General features: G+C 31.8%; 1 protein-coding gene across 4 annotated transcripts in view; it reads right to left on the bottom strand.

The window, feature by feature from the left end:
- LOC143244316 (spliceosome associated factor 3, U4/U6 recycling protein-like) overlaps positions 1-25,309 on the bottom strand; it is a 159,828-nt gene that overhangs the window by 43,068 nt on the left and 91,451 nt on the right. The window lies entirely within an intron of this gene.

Here is a 25,309-nt window from a genome sequence, read left to right as displayed (position 1 = left end):
CATGTATATAAATTCCAATAACAAACACTCTGATAGGGAAACTAGATAGCACAGAAAAATATCTAACTGGTAGATAAAATCCAACAACATGACACAGGAAAAATATCTAACGGGCACACAAAAATCCAACTACATTACACAGAAAAATATCTAATGGGCACATAAAAACCCAACGACATTACACAGAAAAATATCTAACGGGCACATAAATATCCAACTACATTACACAGAAAAATATCTAACGGGCACATAAATATCCAACTACATTACACAGAAAAATATCTAACGGGCATATAAATATCCAACTACATTACACAGAAAAATATCTAATGGGCACACAAAAATCCAACTACATTACACAGAAAAATATCTAATGGGCACATAAAAATCCAACTACATCACACAGAAAAATATCTAACGGGCACATAAAAATCCAACTACATTACACAGAAAAATATCTAACGGGCACATAAATATCCAAGTACATTACACAGAAAAATATCTAACGGGCACATAAATATCCAACTACATTACACAAAAATATATCTAACGGGCACATAAAAATCCAAATATATTACACAGAAATATATCTAACAAGCACATAAAAATCCAACTACATTACACAGAAAAATATATAATGGGCACATAAATATCCAAGTACATTACACAGAAAAATATCTAACGGGCACATAAATATCCAACTACATTACACAGAAAAATATCTAACGGGCACACAAAAATCCAACTACATTACACAGAAAAATATCTAATGGGCACATAAAAATCCAACTACATTACACAGAAAAATATATAATGGGCACATAAAAATCCAACTACATTACACAGAAAAATATCTAACGGGCACATAAATATCCAACTACATTACACAAAAATATATCTAACAGGCACATAAAAATCCAAATATATTACACAGAAATATATCTAACGGGCACATAAAAATCCAACTACATTATACAGAAAAATATATAATGGGCACATAAAAATCCAACTACATTACACAGAAAAATATATAATGGGCACATAAATATCCAAGTACATTACACAGAAAAATATCTAATGGGCACATAAATATCCAACTACATTACACAGAAAAATATCTAACGGGCACACTAAAAATCCAACTACATTACACAGAAAAATATCTAATGGGCACATAAAAATCCAACTACATTACACAAAAAAATATCTAACGGGCACATAAAATCCAACTACATTACACAAAAAAATATTTAACGGGCACATAAATATCCAACTACATTACACAGAAAAATATCTAACGGGCACATAAATATCCAACTACATTACACAAAAATATATCTAACGGGCACATAAAAATCCAAATATATTACACAGAAATATATCTAACGGGCACATAAAAATCCAACTACATTACACAGAAAAATATATAATGGGCACATAAAAATCCAACTACATTACACAGAAAAATATCTAACGGGCACATAAATATCCAACAACATTACACAAAAATATATCTAACGGGCACATAAAAATCCAAATATATTACACAGAAATATATCTAACGGGCACATAAAAATCCAACTACATTATACAGAAAAATATATAATGGGCAACATAAAATCCAACTACATTACACAGAACAATATATAACGGGCACACAAAAATACATCTATATTACACAGAAATATATTTAAAGGGCACATAAAAATCCAACATCTCAGTAGACAAACTACTTGACACAGTACATATCTAGCAAGTACATAAAATCCTACTACTTCACCCAGTAAAATATTAACAAATACATAAAATCCAACTACTTAACACATTAAATATCTAAGTTCCAAAAATCCACCATCTTAGTGTACAAACTACTTGAGGCGATAAATACCTGACAAGAACATAAAATCCACCATCTCAGTAGACAAACTACTTGACACAGTACATATCTAACAAGTATGTAAAATCCTACTACTTTACCCAGTAAATAATTAACAAGTACATAAAATCCAACATGTCAGTAGATAAACTACTTGACACAGTAAATATCTAACAAATACATAAAAAAATCCAATACTTCAGTAAAAACAAACTACTTGACACAGTAAATATCTAACAAGTAAATATAAAACAAACTACTTGAAACAGTAAATATCTAACAAATACATAAAATCCAATACTTCAGTAAAAAAAAACTACTTGACACAGTAAATATCTAACAAGTACATGAAATCCATTCCAAACACATTAAATAATTAAAAAGTACATGAAATCCAATATCTCAGTGGACAAACTACTTCACATAGAAAAGAATTAACAAGTACATGAAATCCAACATCTCAGTGGACAAACTACTTCACATAGAAAATAATTAACAAGTACATGAAATCCAACATCTCAGTGGACAAACTACTTGACACAGTGAATATCTAACAAGTACATGAAATCCAACATCTCAGTGGACAAACTACTTGACACAGTGAATATCTAACAACTACATAAAATCCAACATCACATTGAACAAACTACTTGACACAGTGAATATCTAACAAGTACATAAAATCCAACATGACATTGAACAAACTACTTGACACAGTAAATAATTAACAAGTACATGAAATCCAACATCTCAGTGGACAAACTACTTGAAACAGTGAATATCTAACAAGTACATACAATCAAACATCTCAGTAAACAAACTACTTGACACAGTAAATAATTAACAAGTACAAAAAATCCAACATCTCAGTGGACAAACTACTTGACAGTAAATATCTAACAAGTACAAAAAATCCAACATATCAGTGTACAAACTACTTGGCACAGTAAATATCTAACAAGTATATAAAATCCAACTACATGATACAGTCAATATATAGAAAGTACATGAAATCCAACATCTCAATGGACAAACTACTTGGCACAGTAAATATCTAACAAGTATATAAAATCCAATATCTCAGTGGACAAACCACTTAGCACAGTAAATAGCTAACAAGTACATGAAATCCACCATCTCAGTAGACAAACTACTTGACACAGTAATATATCTAACAAGTACATGTAAATATCTAACAAGTACAAATCCAACATCTCAGTGGACAAACTACTTGACACAGTAAATAATTAACAAGTACATGAAATCCAACATCTCAGTGGACAAACTACTTGACACAGTGAATATCTAACAAGTACATAAAATCCAACATCTCAGTGGACAAACTACTTGACACAGTGAATATCTAACAAATATATAAAATCCAACATCTCATTGGACAAACTACTTGATAACAGTAAATATCTAACAAATACATAAAATCCAACATCTCAATAGACAAACTACATGATAACAGTAAATATCTAACAAATACATAAAATCCAACATCTCAGTGGACAAACTACTTGATAACAGTAAATATCTAACAAATACATAAAATCCAACATCTCAGTGGACAAACTACTTGATAACAGTAAATATCTAACAAGTACATGAAATCCAACATCTCAGTGGACAAACTACTTGATAACAGTAAATATCTAACAAGTACATGAAATCCAACATCTCAGTGGACAAACTACTTGACACAGTAAATATCTAACAAGTACATAAAATCCAACATCTCAGTGGACAAACTACTTGACACAGTAAATATCTAACAAGTACATGAAATCCAACATCTCAGTGGACAAACTACTTGACACAGTAAATATCTAACAAGTACATAAAAACAACTACATTCAGTGGACAAACTACTTGACACAGTAAATAATTAACAAGTACATAAAATCCAACATCTCAGTAAACAAACTACTTGACACAGTAAATATCTAACAAGTACATGAAATCCAACATCTCAGTGGACAAACTACTTGACACAGTAAATATCTAACAAGTACATGAAATCCAACATCTCAGTGGACAAACTACTTGACACAGTAAATATCTAACAAGTACATAAAATCCAACATGTCAGTGGACAAACTACTTGACACAGTAAATAATTAACAAGTTCATGAAATCCAACATCTCAGTGGACAAACTACTTGACACAGGAAATAATTAACAAGTACATGAAATCCAACATCTCAGTGGACAAACTACTTGACACAGTGAATATCTAACAAGTACATGAAATCCAACATCTCAGTGGACAAACTACTTGATAACAGTGAATATCTAACAAATACATAAAATCCAACATCTCAGTGGACAAACTACTTGATAACAGTAAATATCTAACAAATACATAAAATCCAACATCTCATTGGACAAACTACTTGATAACAGTAAATATCTAACAAATACATAAAATCCAACATCTCAGTGGACAAACTACTTGATAACAGTAAATATCTAACAAATACATAAAATCCAACATCTCAGTGGACAAACTACTTGACACAGTAAATATCTAACAAGTACATGAAATCCAACATCTCAGTGGACAAACTACTTGACAGTAAATATCTAACAAGTACAAAAAATTCAGCATTTCAGTAAACAAACTACTTGACACAGTAAATAATTAACAAGTACATGAAATCCAACATCTCAGTGGACAAACTACTTGACACAGTAAATATCTAACAAGTACATAAAATCCAACATCTCAGTGGACAAACTACTTGACACAGTGAATATCTAACAAGTACATGAAATCCAACATCTCAGTGGACAAACTACTTGACACAGTAAATATCTAACAAGTACATAAAATCCAACATCTCAGTGGACAAACTACTTGATAACAGTAAATATCTAACAAATACATAAAATCCAACATCTCAGTGGACAAACTACTTGACACAGTAAATATCTAACAAGTATGAAATCCAACAATCCAACTACTTGGCACAGTAAATATCTAACAAGTACAAAAAATCCAGCATTCAGTAAACAAACTACTTGACACAGTAAATAATTAACAAGTACATGAAATCCAACATCTCAGTGGACAAACTACTTGACACAGTGAATATCTAACAAGTACATGAAATCCAACATCTCAGTGGACAAACTACTTGACACAGTGAATATCTAACAAGTACATAAAATCCAACATGTCAGTAGACAAACTACTTGACACAGTGAATATCTAACAAATACATAAAATCCAACATCTCAGTGGACAAACTACTTGACACAGTGAATATCTAACAAATACATAAAATCCAACATCTCAGTAGACAAACTACTTGATAACAGTAAATATCTAACAAATACATAAAATCCAACATCTCAGTGGACAAACTACTTGATAACAGTAAATATCTAACAAATACATAAAATCCAACATCTCAGTGGACAAACTACTTGATAACAGTAAATATCTAACAAATACATAAATTGCAACATTTCAGTGGACAAACTACTTGATAACAGTAAATATCTAACAACTATATAAAATCCAACTACTTGGCACAGTAAATATCTAACAAGTACATGAAATCCAACATCTCAGTGGACAAACTACTTGACAGTAAATATCTAACAAGTACAAAAAATCCAACATCTCATTGGACAAACTACATGACACAGTGAATATCTAGCAAGTACATGAAATTCAACATCTCTCTGGACAAACTACTTGACACAGTGAATATCTAACAAGTACATAAAATCCAACATCTCAGTGGACAAACTACTTGACACAGTAAATATCTAACAAGTACATGAAATCCAACATCTCAGAAGACAAACTACTTGATAACAGTAAATATTTAACAAATACATAAAATCCAACATCTCAGTGGACAAACTACTTGACACAGTAAATATCTAACAAGTACATGAAATCCAACATCTCAGTGGACAAACTACTTGACACAGTAAATATCTAACAAGTACATGAAATCCAACATCTCAGTGGACAAACTACTTGACACAGTAAATATCTAACAAGTACATGAAATCCAACATCTCAGTGGACAAACTACATGACACAGTGAATATCTAGCAAGTACATGAAATCCAACATCTCAGTGGACAAACTACTTGACACAGTGAATATCTAACAAGTACATAAAATCCAACATCTCAGTGGACAAACTACTTGACACAGTGAATATCTAACAAATATATAAAATCCAACATCTCAGTGGACAAACTACATAAAATCCAACATCTCAGTAAATATCTAACAAATACATAAAATCCAACATCTCAGTGGACAAACTACTTGATAACAGTAAATATCTAACAAATACATAAAATCCAACATCTCAGTGGACAAACTACTTGATAACAGTAAATATCTAACAAATACATAAAATCCAACATCTCAGTGGACAAACTACTTGATAACAGTAAATATCTAACAGTAAATATCTAACAAGTACACAGTAAATATAAAATCCAGCATTTCAGTAAACAAACTACTTGACACAGTAAATAATTAACAAGTACATGAAATCCAACATCTCAGTGGACAAACTACTTGACACAGTGAATATCTAACAAGTACATGAAATCCAACATCTCAGTGGATCTCAGTGGACAAACTACTTGACACAGTGAATATCTAACAAGTACATAAAATCCAACATGTCAGTAGACAAACTACTTGACACAGTGAATATCTAACAAATACATAAAATCCAACATCTCAGTGGACAAACTACTTGATAACAGTAAATATCTAACAAATACATAAAATCCAACATCTCAGTGGACAAACTACATGATAACAGTAAATATCTAACAAATACATAAAATCCAACATCTCATTGGACAAACTACTTGATAACAGTAAATATCTAACAAATACATAAAATCCAACATCTCAGTGGACAAACTACTTGATAACAGTAAATATCTAACAAATACATAAAATCCAACATCTCAGTGGACAAACTACTTGATCTAACAGTAAATATCTAACAAATACATAAATCCAACATTTCAGTGGACAAACTACTTGATAACAGTAAATATCTAACAAGTACATGAAATCCAACATCTCAGTGGACAAACTACTTGGACAGTAAATAAATATCTAACAAGTACATGAAAAAATCCAACATCTCAGACAAACTACTTGGACAAACTACTTGACACAGTAAATAATTAACAAGTACATGAAATCCAACATCTCAGTGGACAAACTACTTGACACAGTGAATATCTAACAAGTACATAAAATCCAACATATCAGTGGACAAACTACTTGACACAGTGAATATCTAACAAGTACATAAAATCCAACATCTCAGTGGACAAACTACTTGACACAGTGAATATCTAACAAGTACATGAAATCCAACATCTCAGTGGACAAACTACTTGACACAGTGAATATCTAACAAGTACATAAAATCCAACATCTCAGTGAACAAACTACTTGACACAGTAAATATCTAACAAGTACATGAAATCCAACATCTCAGTAGACAAACTACTTGATAACAGTAAATATCTAACAAATACATAAAATCCAACATGTCAGTGGACAAACTACTTGACACAGTAAATAATTAACAAGTACATGAAATCCAACATCTCAGTGGACAAACTACATGACACAGTGAATATCTAGCAAGTACATGAAATCCAACATCTCAGTGGACAAACTACTTGACAACTATGTAAATATCTAAAATCCAACATCTCAGTGGACAAACTACTTGACACAGTGAATATCTAACAAGTACATGAAATCCAACATCTCAGTGGACAAACTACTTGACACAGTGAATATCTAACAAGTACATGAAATCCAACATCTCAGTGGACAAACTACTTGACACAGTGAATATCTAACAAGTACATAAAATCCAACATCTCAGTATACAAACTACTTGACACAGTGAATATCTAACAAATATATAAAATCCAACATCTCATTGGACAAACTACTTGATAACAGTAAATATCTAACAAATACATAAATATCTAGACAAACTACTTGATACAGTAAATATCTAACAAATACATAAAATCCAACATCTCAGTGGACAAACTACTTGATAACAGTAAATATCTAACAAATACATAAAATCCAACATCTCATTGGACAAACTACTTGATAACAGTAAATATCTAACAAATACATAAAATCCAACATTTCAGTGGACAAACTACTTGACACAGTAAATATCTAACAAGTACATAAAATCCAACATCTCAGTGGACAAACTACTTGACACAGTGAATATCTAACAAGTACATAAAATCCAACATCTCAGTGGACAAACTACTTGACACAGTAAATATCTAACAAGTACATAAAATCCAACATCTCAGTGGACAAACTACTTGACACAGTGAATATCTAACAAGTGCATAAAATCCAACATGTCAGTATACAAACTACTTGACACAGTGAATATCTAACAAATATATAAAATCCAACATCTCATTGGACAAACTACTTGATAACAGTAAATATCTAACAAATACATAAAATCCAACATCTCAATGGACAAACTACTTGATAACAGTAAATATCTAACAAATACATAAAATCCAACATCTCATTGGACAAACTACTTGATAACAGTAAATATCTAACAAATACATAAAATCCAACATCTCAGTGGACAAACTACTTGATAACAGTAAATATCTAACAAATACATAAAATCCAACATCTCAGTGGACAAACTACTTGATAACAGTAAATATCTAACAAATACATAAATTGCAACATTTCAGTGGACAAACTACTTGATAACAGTAAATATCTAACAACTATATAAAATCCAACTACTTGGCACAGTAAATAATTAACAAGTACAAAAAATCCAACATCTCAGTGGACAAACTACTTGACACAGTGAATATCTAACAAGTACATGAAATCCAACATCTCAGTGGACAAACTACTTGACACAGTAAATATCTAACAAGTACATAAAATCCAACATCTCAGTGGACAAACTACTTGACACAGTGAATATCTAACAAGTACATAAAATCCAACATCTCAGTGGACAAACTACTTGACACAGTAAATATCTAACAAGTACATGAAATCCAACATCTCAGTGGACAAACTACTTGACACAGTAAATATCTAACAAATACATAAAATCCAACATCTCAGTGGACAAACTACTTGATAACAGTAAATATCTAACAAGTACATGAAATCCAACATCTCTGGACAAACTACTTGACACAGTGAATATCTAACAAGTACATAAAATCCAACATCTCAGTGGACAAACTACTTGACACAGTAAATATCTAACAAGTACATGAAATCCAACATCTCAGTGGACAAACTACTTGACACAGTGAATATCTAACAAGTACATAAAATCCAACATCTCAGTGGACAAACTACTTGACACAGTGAATATCTAACAAGTACATGAAATCCAACATCTCAGTGGACAAACTACTTGACAGTAAATATCTAACAAGTACAAAAAATTCAGCATTTCAGTGGACAAACTACTTGACACAGTAAATAATTAACAAGTAGAAAAAATTCAGCATTTCAGTAAACAAACTACTTGACACAGTAAATAATTAACAAGTACATTAAATCCAACATCTCAGTGGACAAACTACTTTATAACAGTAAATATCTAACAAATACATAAAATCCAACATCTCAGTGGACAAACTACTTGACACAGTGAATATCTAACAAGTACATGAAATCCAACATCTCAGTGGACAAACTACTTGACACAGTAAATAATTAACAAGTACATGAAACAGTAAATACACTAACAAGTACAAAAAATCCAGCATTTCAGTAAACAAACTACTTGACACAGTAAATAATTAACAAGTACATGAAATCCAACATCTCAGTGGACAAACTACTTGACACAGTGAATATCTAACAAGTACATGAAATCCAACATCTCAGTGGACAAACTACTTGACACAGTGAATATCTAACAAGTACATAAAATCCAACATGTCAGTAGACAAACTACTTGACACAGTAAATATCTAACAAATACATAAAATCCAACATCTCAGTGGACAAACTACTTGATAACAGTAAATATCTAACAAGTACATAAAATCCAACATCTCAGTGGACAAACTACTTGACACAGTAAATATCTAACAAGTACATGAAATCCAACATCTCAGTGGACAAACTACTTGACACAGTAAATATCTAACAAGTACATGAAATCCAACATCTCAGTGGACAAACTACTTGACACAGTAAATATCTAACATCTCAGTACACTTGAAATCCAACATCTCAGTGGACAAACTACTTGACACAGTAAATATCTAACAAGTACATGAAATCCAACATCTCAGTGGACAAACTACTTGACACAGTGAATATCTAACAAGTACATAAAATCCAACATGTCAGTGGACAAACTACTTGACACAGTAAATAACTAACAAGTACATGAAATCCAACATCTCAGTGGACAAACTACTTGACACAGTAAATATCTAACAAGTACATGAAATCCAACATCTCAGTGGACAAACTACTTGATAACAGTAAATATCTAACAAATACATAAAATCCAACATCTCAGTGGACAAACTACTTGATAACAGTAAATATCTAACAAATACATAAAATCCAACATCTCAGTGGACAAACTACTTGATAACAGTAAATATCTAACAAATACATAAAATCCAACATCTCAGTGGACAAACTACTTGATACATAACAGTAAATATCTAACAAATACATAAAATCCAACATCTCAGTGGACAAACTACTTGATAACAGTAAATATCTAACAAGTACATAAAATCCAACATCTCAGTGGACAAACTACTTGATAACAGTAAATATCTAACAAGTACATAAAATCCAACATCTCAGTGGACAAACTACTTGACACAGTAAATATCTAACAAGTACATAAAATCCAACATCTCAGTGGACAAACTACTTGACACAGTGAATATCTAACAAGTACATGAAATCCAACATCTCAGTGGACAAACTACTTGACACAGTGAATATCTAACAAGTACATAAAATCCAACATGTCAGTGGACAAACTACTTGACACAGTGAATATCTAACAAGTACATAAAATCCAACATGTCAGTGGACAAACTACTTGACACAGTAAATATCTAACAAGTACATAAAATCCAACATCTCAGTGGACAAACTACTTGACAAACAGACACAAATATCTAACAAGTACATAAAATCCAACATCTCAGTGGACAAACTACTTGACACAGTAAATATCTAACAAGTACATACATGAAATCCAACATCTCAGTGGACAAACTACTTGACACAGTAAATATCTAACAAGTACATGAAATCCAACATCTCAGTGGACAAACTACTTGACACAGTAAATATCTAACAAGTACATAAAATACTTGGACAAACTACTTGACACAGTAAATATCTAACAAGTACATGAAATCCAACATCTCAGTGGACAAACTACTTGGCACAGTAAATATCTAACAAGTACATAAAATCCAACATGTCAGTGGACAAACTACTTGACACAGTAAATAATTAACAAGTACATGAAATCCAACATCTCAGTGGACAAACTACTTGACACAGTGAATATCTAACAAGTACATGAAATCCAACATCTCAGTGGACAAACTTCTAGACACAGTGAATATCTAACAAGTACATAAAATCCAACATATCAGTGGACAAACTACTTGACACAGTGAATATCTAACAAGTACATAAAATCCAACATGTCAGTGGACAAACTACTTGACACAGTGAATATCTAACAAGTACATAAAATCCAACATCTCAGTGGACAAACTACTTGACACAGTGAATATCTAACAAGTACATAAAATCCAACATCTCAGTGGACAAACTACTTGACACAGTGAATATCTAACAAGTACATAAAATCCAACATCTCAGTGGACAAACTACTTGACACAGTAAATATCTAACAAATACATAAAATCCAACATCTCATTGGACAAACTACTTGATAACAGTAAATATCTAACAAATACATAAAATCCAACATCTCAGTGGACAAACTACTTGATAACAGTAAATATCTAACAAATACATAAAATCCAACATCTCAGTGGACAAACTACTTGATAACAGTAAATATCTAACAAATACATAAAATCCAACATCTCAGTGGACAAACTACTTGATAACAGTAAATATCTAACAAGTACATAAAATCCAACATCTCAGTGGACAAACTACTTGACACAGTAAATAACTAACAAGTACATGAAATCCAACATCTCAGTGGACAAACTACTTGACACAGTAAATATCTAACAAGTACATGAAATCCAACATCTCAGTGGACAAACTACTTGACACAGTGAATATCTAACAAGTACATAAAATCCAACATCTCAGTGGACAAACTACTTGACACAGTGAATATCTAACAAGTACATAAAATCCAACATCTCAGTGGACAAACTACTTGACACAGGACAAACTACTTGATAACAGTAAATATCTAACAAATACATAAAATCCAACATCTCAGTGGACAAACTACTTGATAACAGTAAATATCTAACAAATACATAAAATCCAACATCTCAGTGGACAAACTACTTGATAACAGTAAATATCTAACAAATACATAAAATCCAACATCTCAGTGGACAAACTACTTGATGGACAAACAACACTTGGATACTTGATAACAGTAAATATCTAACAAATACATAAAATCCAACATCTCAGTGGACAAACTACTTGATAACAGTGAATATCTAACAAGTGCATGAAATCCAACATCTCAGTGGACAAACTACTTGGCACAGTAAATATCTAACAAGTACATGAAATCCAACATCTCAGTGGACAAACTACTTGACACAGTAAATATCTAACAAGTACAAAATCCAACATCTCAGTGGACAAACTACTTGACACAGTGAATATCTAACAAGTACATGAAATCCAACATCTCAGTGGACAAACTACTTGACACAGTGAATATCTAACAAGTACATAAAATCCAACATGTCAGTGGACAAACTACTTGACACAGTAAATATCTAACAAGTACATAAATCCAACATCTCTGGACAAACTACACAGTAAATATCTAACATACATAAAATCCAACATCTCAGTGGACAAACTACTTGATAACAGTAAATATCTAACAATACATACATGGACAAATCCAACATCTCAGTGGACAAACTACTTGACACAGTAAATATCTAACAAGTACATAAAATCCAACATGTCAGAGGACAAACTACTTGACACAGTAAATAATTAACAAGTACATGAAATCCAACATCTCAGTGGACAAACTACATGACACAGTGAATATCTAACAAGTACATGAAATCCAACATCTGAGTGGACAAACTACGTGACACAGTGAATATCTAGCAAGTACATGAAATCCAACATCTCAGTGGACAAACTTCTAGACACAGTGAATATCTAACAAGTGCATAAAATCCAACATGTCAGTATACAAACTACTTGACACAGTAAATATCTAACAAATACATAAAATCCAACATCTCAGTATACAAACTACTTGACACAGTAAATATCTAACAAATACATAAAATCCAACATCTCATTGGACAAACTACTTGATAACAGTAAATATCTAACAAATACATAAAATCCAACATCTCAATGGACAAACTACTTGATAACAGTAAATATCTAACAAATACATAAAATCCAACATCTCAGTGGACAAACTACTTGATAACAGTAAATATCTAACAAATACATAAAATCCAACATCTCAGTGGACAAACTACTTGATAACAGTAAATATCTAACAAGTATATAAAATCCAACTACTTGGCACAGTAAATAATTAAAAAGTACACAAAAATCCAACATTTTAGTAAACAAACTACTTGACACAGTAAATAATTAACAAGTACATGAAATCCAACATCTCAGTGGACAAACTACTTGACACAGTGAATATCTAACAAGTACATAAAATCCAACATGTCAGTGGACAAACTACTTGACACAGTGAATATCTAACAAGTACATAAAATCCAACATGTCAGTAGACAAACTACTTGACACAGTGAATATCTAACAAATATATAAAATCCAACATCTCAGTGGACAAACTACTTGATAACAGTGAATATCTAACAAGTACATAAAATCCAACATCTCAGTGGACAAACTACTTGATAACAGTAAATATCTAACAAATACATAAAATCCAACATCTCAGTGGACAAACTACTTGATAACAGTAAATATCTAACAAATACATAAAATCCAACATCTCAGTGGACAAACTACTTGATAACAGTAAATATCTAACAAATACATAAAATCCAACAGTGGACAAACTACTTGACACAGTAAATACTAACAAGTACATGAAATCCAACATCTCAGTGGACAAACTACTTGACACAGTAAATATCTAACAAGTACATAAAATCCAACATCTCAGTGGACAAACTACTTGACACAGTACATAAAATCCAACATCTCAGTGGAAATCTAACAAGTACATGAAATCCAACATCTCAGTGGACAAACTACTTGACAGTAAATATCTAACAAGTACAAAAAATCCAACATCTCAGTGGACAAACTACTTGACACAGTGAATATCTAACAAGTACATAAAATCCAACATCTCAGTGGACAAACTACTTGACACCGTGAATATCTAACAAGTACATAAAATCCAACATCTCAGTGGACAAACTACTTGACACAGTGAATATCTAACAAGTACATAAAATCCAACATCTCAGTGAACAAACTACTTGACACAGTAAATATCTAACAAGTACATGAAATCCAACATCTCAGTAGACAAACTACTTGATAACAGTAAATATCTAACAAATACATAAAATCCAACATCTCAGTGGACAAACTACTTGATAACAGTAAATATCTAACAAATACATAAAATCCAACATCTCAGTGGACAAACTACTTGATAACAGTAAATATCTCAACAACTACTTACATCTAAAATCCAACATCTCAGTGGACAAACTACTTGATAACAGTAAATATCTAACAATATCTAACAAGTACAAAAATCCAACATCTCAGTGGACAAACTATAACAAGTACATGAAATCCAACATCTCAGTGGACAAACTACTTGGCACAGTAAATAATTAACAAGTACAAAAAATCCAGCATTTCAGTAAACAAACTACTTGACACAGTAAATAATTAACAAGTACATGAAATCCAACATCTCAGTGGACAAACTACTTGACACATCTAACAAGTACATGAAATCCAACATCTCAGTGGACAAACTACTTGACACAGTCCAAAATAGTGGACAAACTACTTGACACAGTAACAAGTACATGAAATCCAACATCTCAGTGGACAAACTACTTGACACAGTAAATATCTAACAATACATAAAATCCAACATCTCAGTGGACAAACTACTTACAGTGAATATCTAACAAGTACATGAAATCCAAATCCAACATCTCAGTGGACAAACTACTTGACACAGTGAATATCTAACAAGTACATAAAATCCAACATCTCAGTGGACAAACTACTTGACACAGTGAATATCTAACAAATATATAAAATCCAACATCTCATTGTACAAACTACTTGATAACAGACTACTTGATAACAGTAAATATCTAACAAATACATAAAATCCAACATCTCATTGGACAAAACAGTAACACAGTGGAATATCTAACAAATACATAAAATCCAACATCTCAGTGGACAAACTACTTGATAACAGTAAATATCTAACAAATACATAAAATCCAACATCTCAGTGGACAAACTACTTGACACAGTAAATATCTAACAAGTACATGAAATCCAACATCTCAGTGGACAAACTACTTGACACAGTAAATATCTAACAAGTACATGAAATCCAACATCTCAGTGGACAAACTACTTGACACAGTAAATATCTAACAAGTACAAAATCCAACATCTCAGTGGACAAACTACTTGACACAGTAAATATCTAACAAGTACATGAAATCCAACATCTCAGTGGACAAACTACTTGACACAGTGAATATCTAACAAGTACATAAAATCCAACATGTCAGTGGACAAACTACTTGACACAGTAAATAATTAACAAGTACATGAAATCCAACATCTCAGTGGACAAACTACTTGACACAGTGAATATCTAACAAGTACATAAAATCCAACATCTCAGTGGACAAACTACTTGACACAGTGAAATACTAACAAGTACATAAAATCCAACATATCTGTGGACAAACTACTTGACACCGTGAATATCTAACAAGTACATAAAATCCAACATCTCAGTGGACAAACTACTTGACACAGTGAATATCTAACAAGTACATAAAATCCAACATCTCAGTGGACAAACTACTTGACACAGTGAATATCTAACAAGTACATAAAATCCAACATCTCAGTAGACAAACTACTTGACACAGTAAATATCTAACAAATACATAAAATCCAACATCTCAGTGGACAAACTACTTGATAACAGTAAATATCTAACAAATACATAAAATCCAACATCTCAGTGGACAAACTACTTGATAACAGTAAATATCTAACAAGTACATGAAATCCAACATCTCAGTGGACAAACTACTTGACTTGACACAGTAAATATCTAACAATAAAATCCAACATCTCAGTGGACAAACTACACAGTAACAAGTACATGAAATCCAACATCTCAGTGGACAAACTACTTGACACAGTAAATAATTAACAAGTACATGAAATCCAACATCTCAGTGGACAAACTACTTGACACAGTGAATATCTAACAAGTACATAAAATCCAACATGTCAGTGGACAAACTACTTGACACAGTGAATATCTAACAAGTACATAAAATCCAACATGTCAGTGGACAAACTACTTGACACAGTAAATATCTAACAAGTACATAAAATCCAACATCTCAGTGGACAAACTACTTGATAACAGTAAATATCTAACAAATACATAAAATCCAACATCTCAGTGGACAAACTACTTGATAACAGTAAATATCTAACAAATACATAAAATCCAACATCTCAGTGGACAAACTACTTGATAACAGTAAATATCTAACAAATACATAAAATCCAACATCTCAGTGGACAAACTACTTGATAACAGTAAATATCTAACAAATACATAAAATCCAACATCTCAGTGGACAAACTACTTGACAAACAGTAAATATCTAACAAGTACATAAAATCCAACATCTCAGTGGACAAACTACTTGATAACAGTAAATATCTAACAAGTACATAAAATCCAACATCTCAGTGGACAAACTACTTGATAACAGTAAATATCTAACAAGTACATAAAATCCAACATCTCAGTGGACAAACTACTTGACACAGTAAATATCTAACAAGTACATAAAATCCAACATCAGTGGACAAACTACTTGACACAGTAAATATCTAACAAGTACATAAAATCCAACATCTCAGTGGACAAACTACTTGACACAGTGAATATCTAACAAGTACATAAAATCCAACATCTCAGTGGACAAACTACTTGACACAGTAAATATCTAACAAGTACATAAAATCCAACATCTCAGTGGACAGTAAATATCTAACAAGTACTGAAATCCAACCAATATCTAACAAGTACATAAAATCCAACACTCAGTGGACAAACACAGTAAATATCTAACAAGTACATAAAATCCAACATCTCAGTGGACAAACTACTTGACACAGTAAATATCTAACAAGTACATGAAATCCAACATCTCAGTGGACAAACTACTTGACACAGTAAATATCTAACAAGTACATAAAATCCAAATCTCAGTGGACAAACTACTTGTAAATATCTAACAGTAAATATCTAACTAGTGGACAAACTACAAGTAAATATCTAACAAGAAATCCAACATCTCAGTGGACAAACTACTTGACACAGTAAATAATTAACAAGTACATAAAATCCAACATCTCAGTGGACAAACTTCTAGACACAGTGAATATCTTACAAGTACATAAAATCCAACATCTCAGTGGACAAACTACTTGACACAGTGAATATCTAACAAGTACATAAAATCCAACATGTCAGAAGACAAACTACTTGACACAGAATATCTAACAAGTACATAAAATATCTACTTGACACACAAATACTAACAAGTATAAAATCCAACATCTCAGTGGACAAACTACTTGACACAGTGAATATCTAACAAGTACATGAAATCCAACATCTCAGTGGACAAACTACTTGACACAGTAAATAATTAACAAGTACATGAAATCCAACATCTCAGTGGACAAACTACATGACACAGTGAATATCTAACAAGTACATGAAATCCAACATCTCAGTGGACAAACTACTTGACACAGTGAATATCTAACAAGTACATAAAATCCAACATCTCAGTGGACAAACTACTTGACACAGTGAATATCTAACAAATATATAAAATCCAACATCTCATTGGACAAACTACTTGATAACAGTAAATATCTAACAAATACATAAAATCCAACATCTCAGTGGACAAACTACTTGATAACAGTAAATATCTAACAAATACATAAAATCCAACATCTCAGTGGACAAACTACTTGATAACAGTAAATATCTAACAAATACATAAAATCCAACATCTCAGTGGACAAACTACTTGATAACAGTAAATATCTAACAAATACATAAAATCCAACATCTCAGTGGACAAACTACTTGACACAGTAAATATCTAACAAGTACATAAAATCCAACATCTCAGTGGACAAACTACTTGACACAGTAAAATCCAACATCTCAGTGGACAAACTACTTGACACAGTAAATATCTAACAAGTACATAAAATCCAACATCTCAGTGGACAAACTACTTGACACAGTAAATATCTAACAAGTACATGAAATCCAACATCTCAGTGGACAAACTACTTGACACAGTGAATATCTAACAAGTACATAAAATCCAACATGTCAGTATACAAACTACTTGACACAGTGAATATCTAACAAATACATAAAATCCAACATCTCATTGGACAAACTACTTGATAACAGTAAATATCTAACAAATACATAAAATCCAACATCTCAGTGGACAAACTACTTGATAACAGTAAATATCTAACAAATACATAAAATCCAACATCTCAGTGGACAAACTACTTGATAACAGTAAATATCTAACAAATACATAAAATCCAACATCTCAGTGGACAAACTACTTGATAACAGTAAATATCTAACAAATACATAAAATCCAACATCTCAGTGGACAAACTACTTGATAACAGTAAATATCTAACAAATACATAAAATCCAACATCTCAGTGGACAAACTACTTGATAACAGTAAATATCTAACAACATCCAACTACTTGGCACAGTAAATATCTAACAAGTACATAAAATCCAACATCTCAGTGGACAAACTACTTGACACAGTAAATATCTAACAAGTACAAAATCCAACATCTCAGTGGACAAACTACATGACACAGTGAATATCTAGCAAGTACATGAAATCCAACATCTCAGTGGACAAACTACATGACACAGTGAATATCTAGCAAGTACATGAAATCCAACATCTCAGTGGACAAACTACTTGACACAGTGAATATCTAACAAGTACATAAAATCCAACATCTCAGTGAACAAACTACTTGACACAGTAAATATCTAACAAGTACATGAAATCCAACATCTCAGAAGACAAACTACTTGATAACAGTAAATATTTAACAAATACATAAAATCCAACATCTCAGTGGACAAACTACTTGACACAGTAAATAATTAACAAGTACATGAAATCCAACATCTCAGTGGACAAACTATGACACACTGAAACTAACAAGTACATGAAATCCAACATCTCAGTGGACAAACTACTTGACACAGTAAATATCTAACAAGTACATGAAATCCAACATCTCAGTGGACAAACTACTTGACACAGTAAATATCTAACAAGTACATGAAATCCAACATCTCAGTGGACAAACTACTTGATAACAGTGAATATCTAACAAGTGCATGAAATCCAACATCTCAGTGGACAAACTACTTGGCACAGTAAATAATTAACAAGTACAAAAAATCCAACATTTCAGTGAACAAACTACTTGACACAGTAAATATCTAACAAGTACATGAAATCCAACATCTCAGTGGACAAACTACTTGACACAGTGAATATCTAACAAGTACATGAAATCCAACATCTCAGTGGACAAACTACTTGACACAGTGAATATCTAACAAGTACATAAAATCCAACATCTCAGTGTACAAACTACTTGACACAGTAAATATCTAACAAATACATAAAATCCAACATCTCAGTGGACAAACTACTACAGTAAATATCTAACAAATAGTAAAATCCAACAATATCAGTAAATATCTAACAAACTACTTACAGTAAATATAACAAATACATAAAATCCAATCTCAGTGGACAAACTACTTGATAACAGTAAATATCTAACAAGTACATGAAATCCAACATCTCAGTGGACAAACTACACAGTAAATATCTAACAAGTACATGAAATCCAACATCTCAGTGGACAAACTACTTTAACAAGTAAATATCTAACAAGTACATGAAATCCAACATCTCAGTGGACAAACTACTTGACACAGTAAATATCTAACAAGTACATGAAATCCAACATCTCAGTGGACAAACTACTTGACACAGTGAATATCTAACAATACATAAAATCCAACATCTCAGTGACACAGTGAATATCTAACAAGTACATAAAATCCAACATCTCAGTGGACAAACTACTTGACACAGTAAATATCTAACAAGTACATGAAATCCAACATCTCAGTGGACAAACTACTTGATAACAGTAAATATCTAACAAGTACATAAAATCCAACATCTCAGTGGACAAACTACTTGATAACAGTAAATATCTAACAAATACATAAAATCCAACATCTCAGTGGACAAACTACTTGATAACAGTAAATATCTAACAAATACATAAAATCCAACATTTCAGTGGACAAACTACTTCATAACAGTAAATATCTAACAAGTATATAAAATCCAACTACTTGACACAGTGAATTTCTAACAAGTACATGAAATCCAACATCTCAGTGGACAAACTACTTGACACAGTAAATATCTAACAAGTACATGAAATCCAACATCTCAGTGGACAAACTACTTGACACAGTAAATATCTAACAAGTACATGAAATCCAACATCTCAGTGGACAAACTACTTGGCACAGTAAATATTTAACAAGTACATGAAATCCAACATTTCAGTGGACAAACTACTTGGTACAGTAAATATCTAACAAGTACATAAAATCCAATATTTCAGTAGACAAACTACTTGATATCAGTAAATATCTAACAAGTACATAAAATCCAACATCTCAGTGGACAAACTACTTGACACAGTAAATATCTAACAAGTACATAAAATCCAAATCTCAGTTACATAACAAATACATGAAATCCAACATCTCAGTGGACAAACTACTTGACACAGTAAATATCTAACAAGTACATGAAATCCAACATCTCAGTGGAGAAACTACTTGATACAGTGAATATAAAACAAGTGCATAAAATCCAACAAGCTCAGTATACAAACTACTTGACACAGTGAATATCTAACAAGTACATAAAATCCAACATCTCAGTGGACAAACTACTTGATCTAACAGTAAATATCTAACAAGTACAACAGTAAATAAACCAACATCTCAGTGGACAAACTACTTGACACAGTAAATATCTAACAAGTACATTAAATCCAACATCTCAGTGGACAAACTACTTGACACAGTGAATATCTAACAAGTACATGAAATCCAACATCTCAGTGGACAAACTACTTGACACAGTGAATATCTAACAAGTACATGAAATCCAACATCTCAGTGGACAAACTACTTGACACAGTAAATAACTAACAAGTACATGAAATCCAACATCTCAGTGGACAAACTACTTGACACAGTAAATATCTAACAAGTACATAAAATCCAACATCTCAGTGGACAAACTACTTGACACAGTAAATATCTAACAAGTACATGAAATCCAACATCTCAGTGGACAAACTACTTGATAACAGTAAATATCTAACAAGTACATAAAATCCAACATCTCAGTGGACAAACTACTTGATAACAGTAAATATCTAACAAATACATAAAATCCAACATTTCAGTGGACAAACTACTTCATAACAGTAAATATCTAACAAATACATAAAATCCAACATCTCAGTGGACAAACTACTTGGTACAGTAAATATCTAACAAGTATATAAAATCCAAACTACAGTGGCAAACTACTTAACAGTAAATATTAACAAGTACATGAAATCCAACATCTCAGTGGACAAACTACTTGACACAGTGAATATCTAACAAGTACATGAAATCCAACATCTCAGTGGACAAACTACTTGACACAGTGAATATCTAACAAGTACATAAAATCCAACATCTCAGTGGACAAACTACTTGACACAGTGAATATCTAACAAGTACATAAAATCCAACATGTCAATAGACAAACTACTTGACACAGTGAATATCTAACAAGTACATAAAATCCAACATCTCAGTGGACAAACTACTTGACACAGTGAATATCTAACAAGTACATGAAATCCAACATCTCAGTGGACAAACTACTTGACACAGTAAATATCTAACAAGTACATGAAATCCAACATCTCAGTGGACAAACTACTTGACACAGTAAATATCTAACAAATACATAAAATCCAACATCTCAGTGGACAAACTACTTGATAACAGTAAATATCTAACAAATACATAAAATCCAACATCTCAGTGGACAAACTACTTGATAACAGTAAATATCTAACAAGTACATGAAATCCAACATCTCAGTGGACAAACTACTTGACAGTAAATATCTAACAAGTACATAAAATCCAACATCTCAGTGGACAAACTACTTGATAACAGTAAATATCTAACAAGTACATAAAATCCAACATCTCATGACACAGTAAATATCTAACAAGTACATGAAATCCAACATCTCAGTAGACAAACTACTTGACACAGAGAATAATTAACAAGTACATGAAATCCAACATCTCAGTGGACAAACTACTTGACACAGTGAATATCTAACAAGTACATAAAATCCAACATCTCAGTGGACAAACTACTTGACACAGTAAATATCTAACAAGTACATAAAATCCAACATCTCAGTGGACAAACTACTTGACACAGTGAATATCTAACAAGTACATGAAATCCAACATCTCAGTGGACAAACTACAATTAACAACTACAAAAAATCCAACACAGTGGACAAACTACTTGACACAGTAAATATCTAACAAGTACATGAAATCCAACATCTCAGTGGACAAACTACTTGACACAGTAAATATTTAACAAGTACATGAAATCCAACATCTCAGTAGACAAACTACTTGGCACAGAGAATAATTAACAAGTACATGAAATCCAACATCTCAGTGACACAGTAAATATCTAACAAGTACATAAAATCCAACACTCAGTGACAAACTACTTGACACAGTGAATATCTAAGAAGTACATAAAATCCAACATCTCAGTGGACAAACTACTTGATAACAGTAAATATCTAACAAGTACATAAAATCCAACATCTCAGTGGACAAACTACTTGATCTAACAGTAAATATCTCAACAAACTACATACATCTAACAAATACATGAAATCCAACATCTCAGTGGACAAACTACTTGACACAGTAAATAATTAACATGTACATGAAATCCAACATCTCAGTGGACAAACTACTTGACACAGTAAATATCTAACAAGTACATGAAATCCAACATCTCAGTGGACAAACTACTTGACACAGTAAATATCTAACAAGTACATGAAATCCAACATCTCAGTAAACAAACTACTTGACACAGTAAATATCTAACAAGTACATGAAATCCAACATCTCAGTAGACAAACTACTTGATAACAGTAAATATCTAACAAGTACATAAAATCCAACATCTCAGTGGACAAACTACTTGATAACAGTAAATATCTAACAAATACATAAAATCCAACATCTCAGTGGACAAACTACTTGATACAGTAAATATCTAACAAGTATATAAAATCCAACTACTTGGCACAGTAAATAATTAACAAGTACATGAAATCCAACATCTCAGTGGACAAACTACTTGACACAGTGAATATCTAACAAGTACATGAAATCCAACATCTCAGTGGACAAACTACTTGACACAGTGAATATCTAACAAGTACATAAAATCCAACATGTCAGTGGACAAACTACTTGACACAGTGAATATCTAACAAGTACATAAAATCCAACATCTCAGTGGACAAACTACTTGACACAGTGAATATCTAACAAGTACATAAATAAAATCCAACTACTTGGCACAGTAAATATCTAACAAGTACATAAAATCCAACAATCCACTTGACACAGTGAATATCTAACAAGTACATAAAATCCAACATTTCAGTGGACAAACTACTTGACACAGTGAATATCTAACAAGTACATGAAATCCAACATCTCAGTGGACAAACTACTTGACACAGTAAATATCTAACAAGTACATGAAATCCAACATCTCAGTGGACAAACTACTTGACACAGTAAATATCTAACAAGTACATGAAATCCAACATCTCAGTGGACAAACTACTTGACACAGTGAATATCTAACAAGTACATAAAATCCAACATCTCAGTAAACAAACTACTTGACACAGTAAATATCTAACAAGTACATGAAATCCAACATCTCAGTAGACAAACTACTTGATAACAGTAAATATCTAACAAGTACATGAAATCCAACATCTCAGTAGACAAACTACTTGATAACAGTAAATATCTAACAAATACATAAAATCCAACATCTCAGTGGACAAACTACTTGATAACAGTAAATATCTAACAAATACATAAAATCCAACATCTCAGTGGACAAACTACTTGTGGACAAACTACTTACAGTAAATATCTAACAAGTATATAAAATCCAAACTACTTGGCACAGTAAATAATTAACAAGTACATGAAATCCAACATCTCAGTGGACAAACTACATGACACAGTGAATATCTAGCAAGTACATGAAATCCAACATCTCAGTGGACAAACTTCTAGACACAGTGAATATCTAACAAGTACATAAAATCCAACATATCAGTGGACAAACTACTTGACACAGTGAATATCTAACAAGTACATAAAATCCAACATATCAGTGGACAAACTACTTGACACCGTGAATATCTAACAAGTACATAAAATCCAACATGTCAGTGGACAAACTACTTGACACAGTGAATATCTAACAAGTACATAAAATCCAACATCTCAGTAGACAAACTACTTGACACAGTGAATATCTAACA

This window comes from Tachypleus tridentatus, chromosome 2, assembly GCF_004210375.1.
Source record: "Tachypleus tridentatus isolate NWPU-2018 chromosome 2, ASM421037v1, whole genome shotgun sequence".
Lineage (NCBI taxonomy): Eukaryota > Metazoa > Arthropoda > Merostomata > Xiphosura > Limulidae > Tachypleus > Tachypleus tridentatus.
Note: the sequence above shows the minus strand (reverse complement) of the source record. Positions and strands in the feature narration are given on the sequence as shown.